Source organism: Echinops telfairi, unplaced genomic scaffold (genome assembly GCF_000313985.2).
Source record: "Echinops telfairi isolate 266 unplaced genomic scaffold, ASM31398v2 ScPeMD7_3;HRSCAF=10, whole genome shotgun sequence".
Taxonomy (NCBI): Eukaryota; Metazoa; Chordata; class Mammalia; order Afrosoricida; family Tenrecidae; genus Echinops; species Echinops telfairi.
In genome coordinates this window covers 32,499,754-32,507,443 of record NW_022103899.1, presented here as the reverse complement: position 1 = coordinate 32,507,443, position 7,690 = coordinate 32,499,754, and positions in this window count along the sequence as shown.

Below are 7,690 nucleotides of genomic sequence, written 5' to 3'. Positions count from 1 at the left end.
TTTGTACTATCAATGTAGAAAGCAATATGGTGCTGCTTTTAACAACTAGGGATGGAAATCCCATACAATCCAGTAATACCTTTACTGGGTACATACAACAAAGACATGAGACATATGGTCTCCCATGTTCATTGTAGCACAGTTCACAGTAGCAAGCAGCTGGAAACCGTCCAAATCTCCATCAGTAGACCAGATGAAGGAACTCTGGCACATACACACTATGTACTTCTAACAAACAACAATGCATCCATGAAACACCTCATGACATGGATGGACCTAGAAACCGCTATACTGAGTGAAGTTAGTCAATCACAAAGGGACAAATATTGTATGAGTCCACTACTATAAGGATAAAATGCCAAGAAGGCAGGCTTCTGCTCTCAGGTAATGCAATTTGCTAATCCTGTCTCCAAAGCAAGAAGGTAGAGAGCCTGCCTAGTACCCATGAACTATGTATCGCCCTCTTTAGATGTACATCTTAAAAGTCAACCCAGCTGGGGCCAGGTTTTCAAGGTGTGGGGAGAGAGAGAAGACCATGCAATTGTTGTCATAAAACATTTTGCTAAGGTCACTTCAAGTCAACAAACACAAGGGTGATAAGAAAACTTTATACTGGAAAGTCTAATCCAGATGAGGGTAGGGAGTGAGCATGTGTGTGTCAGAGAAAGTGATTACATTACTCTTGGTGGGTAAACTGGGAGAGGCAACCCCTTATCAGGAAAAAAAATGCTTACTAACACTTATATAGAAGCCAAGGGAATTATATACCCTAATTGGACCCTTGTAATCTAGTTTCTATCTAGCCCTTGCTAACCCAGGTCATGTGTATAGACTATGAGGACTTTAGACTCTTTCCTTTAGAGCTTCACAGCATCCTTCATAGGCCCCGACAGAAAGATTCCATGGGGAAATCCCACTAAGTGAACTCACACTCACCTAGCACATTTATGAAACTGGCATTCTGCTTTGGTCTTAGGCTTACCTGCACTCCCAGAATCTGGAAACTCTCAAACCAAACTCACTGCCATCTAGTTGAGGCCAACACATAGCAACCCTCTGAGTGAGGACTGTCCCTCTTACTTTCTGAGTCGGAAATCCCTGATGGGAGCAGAAAGCCCTGTCTTCCTCCTTTAGAGTAGCTGTGGTTTAAACTACTGAACTTTCCTCAGTTAGCAGCCCAACGTGTAACCACGCCACTGCCATGCCAAGGTTATGGAATTGGAGGTTGTTAGACATTGGTTCAGATGCAGTGCTTTGAGGGTGTCCCAGTAATGTTGGCCTGGCACTACCATATATTTACAATTTTACTTTCTGGTAAATTTTACCATATATTTACAATTTTTGCTTTCTGGTGACATGGTTCTGCCTTTGTTAATGAGTGTTATTGAGAGTTTTGCCATCTCATCTACCTCCATTGTTTGTGTAAAGTGTCCAGTTACTTAAGAGTTTAATCTGTGTAACTCAACAATTCATGTATTGCAGTCTGAAGCTGGCCTACACTTGGTCTAATTTATTTTTCTCAACAGTGCTTTAAATTTTATACCGTTGGCTAAATTAATGACACAACCAATAGAATTACCGTATGCTCCAGGGGGGTGATTAGACATGTTCTGTATCATAAAATGATAATATCTCTAAAATTAACCAGAGACATATATAAACCATAAATATGTGAATACATTTGGGAGCGCACTTAATTCTAGCCTCAAATCTAGTAACAATCACAGTAGTTCTTTTTATCTCATCAGATTTTTTATTTGTAAAGTAAAATCTCTACTGAAGTATTAGAAACAGGCAAAAGTATAAATTTTTTTAAAAATCATTTTATTGGGGGCTTGTGCAACTCTTATCACAATCCATCCATCCATCGTGTCAAGCACATTTGTACATTTGTTGCCATCACCATTTTCAAAACATTTTCTTTCTGCTTGAGCCTTTGGTATCGGCTTCTCAATTTTCCCCTTCCTCTCCCACCCTCACTCCCTCCCTCCCGAATGCTCGATAATGTATAAATTATGTTTCATGTCTCACACTGTCTCCCTTCACCCACTTTTCTGTTGTCCATCCCCCTGGGAGGGGGTTATATATTATTGTGATTGGTTCTCCCTTTCTCCCCCCACCTTCCCCTTCCCCTCCTGGTATGGCTACTCTCAATATTGGTCCTGAGGGGTTGATCTGTCCTGGCTTCCCTGTTTCCAGTTCTTATCTATACCTGTGTACATGCTCTGGTCTAGCTGGATTTGTAAGAGTTGGGGTCATGCTAGTGGCAGAGGGTGGGGAATTTTAAAAGAACTGAGGAACGTTGTATGTTTCATCGGTGCTATACTGCACTGACTGGCTCATCTCCTCCCCACGACCCTTCTATAAAGGGATGTCCGATTGCTTATGGCCCTGCTCTATGCTCACCCACATAAAGAGATGACTGATAATATGAATGCTAGAGCTAAGTGTAGTGAAGATAACCAGATGGTGCTTAGGTATCCAAAAGAATAATCTATGGGGTCTTAAAGGCTTGTCTTAAAACAAGCAGTGATCTAAATAAATCCACCTGGAAGCAGCACACCAGCCTGTGTGGTCCAAATATTGTAAATCATAGAACCCAAATCTGAAGGAGGGAATGGTATCAAAGCTTAGTTTGCAGAAGGCTGTGGATGACAGTGGAAGCCCAAAATCTATTTGCAGGGCCCTCCTACCAATACAATTGAATTGTAGTTCTGGTGAAGAATGTTCTGGTGAAGAGCACCATGGACTGCCAAAGGACAAACAACTTTGTCTTGGAAGATGTATGGCCAAAATGCTCCTTAGCGGCAAAAGTGGCAAGAACTTGCCTTACATACTTTAGACATGTTGTCTGAAAAGAAAACAGTCCTTGGAGAAGGACATCATCCTTGGTAAAGAGAAAGGCCCTTGTGGTGGTGACATAATTTCATGTCAACTTTGATAAAGAAGTGTAGGGGTAGAGTCTAGCCTCTCAATCACGTCACAGCCTGATGATGCCTCCTTGTGGGCGTGGCCTTCTCATGAGGAGGATCCTGGGATTTCCTCTTTCTCTCTGCTTCACCTTCCTGTTGACAAGCCATGTGGAGCCACATTGAGTCCTGCGAGAGCCCTAGAGATGCTTCCACCACTGGATCCTCAAGATCTTGCACCCATTGGCCTTGGATCTTCTGGTACTCTGCATCATTGCATGTGGTGCGTGAGTCTGAAGAGTAATTTTTGGACTAGTATGGGACTGATGGGCTAATTGTCAGACTTATGGACTTGATCTGAACTGGACTGTTTTCTTAATATACAATTACCCTTTGATATAAAGCTTTCTCTTAGGCATTTGAGTCTAACATTAAATAGTGTTAGGCAGGGTTCACTAGAGAAACAAATTCAGAGTTATCATATATGTATACTCAAGAGCTTTATATCAAAAAATAATTGTATATAAGGCTCCACATGGCTTGTCAACAGGAAGGTGAAGCAGAGTGTAGCCCATATCTAGGGACAAAGAGAGAAGTTCCCAGAATCCTCATGACAAGGCCACAGGCATCATCCGGTTGTGATCTGATTGACAAGCTGGACTCCACCCCTACACTGATTTATCAAGTTTACATGAACTTACCTAACTACCACAGCCCTCACGAGATGGATCGACACAGTGGCTGCACCAATGGGCTCAGCCACAGGAATGACTGTAAGGGTGACACTGAACTAATGTCTCCTTCTGCTCTGCACAGGTTCACTGAACTGGAACCGACTCAACGGCGCCTAATAACAACACATAAAGCAAGTCTTGGGTGAATCCCTTCTGACCATCGTCAAGGGATGTGAATAGCCTTGCTATCAGACAGAGTGCATTGTAAAGTCAATTAAGGCAAACGCTGTTAGGTTAAAATGTAATACCCCATCATTTGATCTCCCTTTTGACCCATTTTAAAGTCGTTTTCAAAGTTGTTGTTTTTTTTTTGAGGTTTTTCTGTATTTTGTCTAGTTACTGTGATTGGGTTGTTTGCTTTGCATGATTGTTTGGTTGTGTATGTTGTTCTGTATGTGAAATCCAGGATATGTAGATTTATAGAGGCAGTAACTGCATAGAGGCATGGCAGAGGAGAAGGGGAGGAAATGGGGCGCTACCAACGAATATGAGAACCAAATGTTCTGAAGTTGAGATAATTGCATAAATCTTAATAAGATTGAATGATTAAACTGTACATGTGAGGTATATGCCAATAAACACTGGATTTTTAAAGAGATAGAAGGACACATTGCATGGATAAATAGTACAGGACTTTTTAAAGATGCTGAGAATCAAAGATGTTACTGCACCTGAGGCGAGTCATGTTATTTTCAATTGCCTTACATGCATGTGAAAGTTGAACGTTGCATAAGACTGAAAAAGAGTTGATGCATTTAAATTGTAGTGCTGGGCAAGACTATTCAAAGTACATGGACTGCCAAAAGAACAAACGAATCTGTCTTGGAAGAGGTGCACCCAGAATGTTCCTTAGAAGCAAGGATGGTGAGACTTCATCTCACGTACTCTGAACAGGTTGTCAGGAGAGACCAGCCCTCAGAGAAGGACATTCATGCTTGGTAAAGAAGTGGGGCATTGAAAATGAGGAAGACCCTCAATAAGACATACTGGCCACACACAAAAAAGACGCACTGGCACAGTTGAAACAATGGGTTCAAAGACAGGAAAAATGTCGGCGGTGAAAGACCAGTGTTGTTCTGTTGTACACAGAGGTTGCTATGTCTAGAATGGATTTGACAGCCCCTAACAACATATATATAGAGAGAGAACTATATATGTTTTAAATGACTGGCTTTGCTTCTCTAGAGCACCCAGACTAACACCAAGTAGTTTAAAATACTTTGGCGTAACTTTCAAAATATGCCTATAGGCATAAGAAGAATAAAAGAAACCATATTAAGCATCTTATTTCCCTGTATTTGAAGCCAAATATGCAATAAGGAAATTCTGAGAATCTCTCGTACTCTTTGCTTCCTTCCTATTTTCTTGATATTTCAGTAATTCCTTGGCTACAAAGCTTTTTAGTATTTACCATGTTTTCTATATATAAAAGGACTCCAAACAACCAAGAAACACATTTAATATCAATCCTTTGATATAACCACTCCATTGAATGTAACTGGTGCATCTTTAGTGAAGCTATTTTCTTGCTAGCATTTATATTTTTAATTTATTACTTTTCCAAGCAATTGTAAATTGTACTTCAGTTTCTATATTTATCTGGTTCTTTATATAGTCCCAAGGAAAGTTTCCCACATAAGAAAAAAGGAAAGACAAATTGCAATATACAATAAATTTTATTTTAATAACTTCAAAAACAAGTTTACTCTTTAAATTACAGTATAAAAAATACACCATTAGTCTTCACATTAGTTTACATGAAAATATATAAATATCTCAATATTTAAATATACGTTCTCTTTACTCAGAAGAAAAAAAAAGTGACACTCAGAACTAGTTACATAAATAAATAAATGCACAAATACAAAACACTCTTTTACACAATATGGTCCACATACCATATAATTTAAGAAATGAAAATACTTATGCAAAATTACCCAACAATGACAAGATTAACAATATACTCATAATTATTATAATTTGATTTTTTTTCTATTAAGGGAATTTAATATATTCTTGAATTTACAAAAACAGATTTTGTCTTCAAGGTAAGCCAAATATATTCAGGTAAAGGGGAACTTCTTGTAACCTACCTAATTCTGAAATTAATTAATTTCTGATTTAACTGAAATGATAATTTTTATAATTTCAAGTTTTCCAGCTTGTTTAAAATAATATCACTATAAAAATTTAGTAATAATTTCCAAATTGTTAAAACAAAATCATCAGAATTGTATTATACTTTCATATTTTCAGTGATATAAAATTTAAATATAAACTTTTTTTAATGGCACTTAGAAGTTTCCCATCTAAAAAGATAGCAATTTGTTTTAATTTAAATTTTTTTGATCACTTGAATTTTAAGAACTGTCCTTTTGCATGATGTAATAACAACCAATCTGATATATCATATTTACATTATTTGTATGCTTCCTCTTGTTTTGAAAACTCACAGATGCCTTAGAAGAAAGGCCTGGCGAACTAATTCTGAAGAATCAGGTATTAAAAACTTCGTGGAGTATGACGGTTCTACTCTGATATACACGGAGGGCCATGAGGCAGAATGGGTTTGATGGCAACTGATGTGCATTTTGCTTTTTAACTTACACTAAAAGCACACAAAATATCCATTAACGATACTTGAAGAAATTATTGACTATTTCATAGAAAAAAAGACACCAATACTCACAAACAGAATACACTTTTTTAATATTAAGTGTTTGCTTACTTCTTAATCAGTAGGACAGTTTTCTTCCAAAATTAAATTGGAGGATTATTTTAAACTAGTGGTTCACAGTGATTTTTTTTTAAAGAAAATGAAAAGGTGTGTATATAAGAAGAAAGACTGCAGAAGGCATTATATGTGTTGCTTTGCCAGTAAAAATATAGACATTTGTCTATTTTTCCTAACACAATTAGCTTAAATTTAGAAATTATTAAAACATAACACCATCATAACACACCCACAGGTTAAATAAGGGCTCTGCAAACAAAATATTTAAAAACCAACTGCCATGCTCTATCTCAGCAATTCTAAGATAACATGTTTTATATCTCTTAAATCATGGGGCCTCTTTAACCACTGATCCTCTCAAGAACTCACTGCCATCAAGGCGATGCCAACACACAGTGACCCTATAGGACAGGGGGTATGGCCTGTGCATTTCCAGGACTGCAACTTTGCAGGACTAGACAGCCCTGTCCTTCTCTCGTGGAGTGACTGGTTAGATTTAAACTGCTGACCTTCTGGATCACAGCCACACTCGTAACCACCCCACGCCCAAGGCAGGGCTCCTGCCATGATCCTAATTTCAATAACATATGGCAGTAGAACAGTATCGTTAGAACCCATGTTCCCTCCTAACAATTAACGGTAGAGAGGGTTCCATTCCAGGATGTTAACTGAAATATTGAACGCATTTGTAATCGTTCAATATCTCTAAATAAAAGACCTAACTATATTCAGAGGACCCCAGACTTGATCTACATTAACATCTGTTATTTGAACTACTAAAATCAGCTACCAAGTATAAGGAAAGTCAAACAAATGCAAAAACACAAAGCCTTTCCTTTGTAGAACGGGCTTTCACTTAGATTATCCATTTTAGTCAATCTTTTGAAGTATTAAGATTGATCATTTATTAATAACAATTGATGGCCTATCCAAATGTTACCAAAACAACTAATTTTGATTCAAGATATTAAGAAAAGATCTTTTGTAACATATTTTAAAAGATGAGGCCATAAAATAACCAGGATTTTCTTTTTTTGAATTAGCCAACTCTTCATGAGAGGGAAGAAAAGAACAGAAACACTGGCAAGTTCGTTTTCCTCGCAACATGTAACCCTAAAGAAAAACATGCAGAGGTGGTAGATGCATGTGTGTTCAGATGATTAAAGATCATGGAATCTCACTCGATAGATTTTAGAAGAAAAATAAATGATTTTGTTTATGATCACTTACATCAACCCCAGTCAAAAGTTGGGGTAATGTATCATAGCTATTTCTTTTTTGATTATCCAGTTAGACTTTCTTGGCAACGGCAC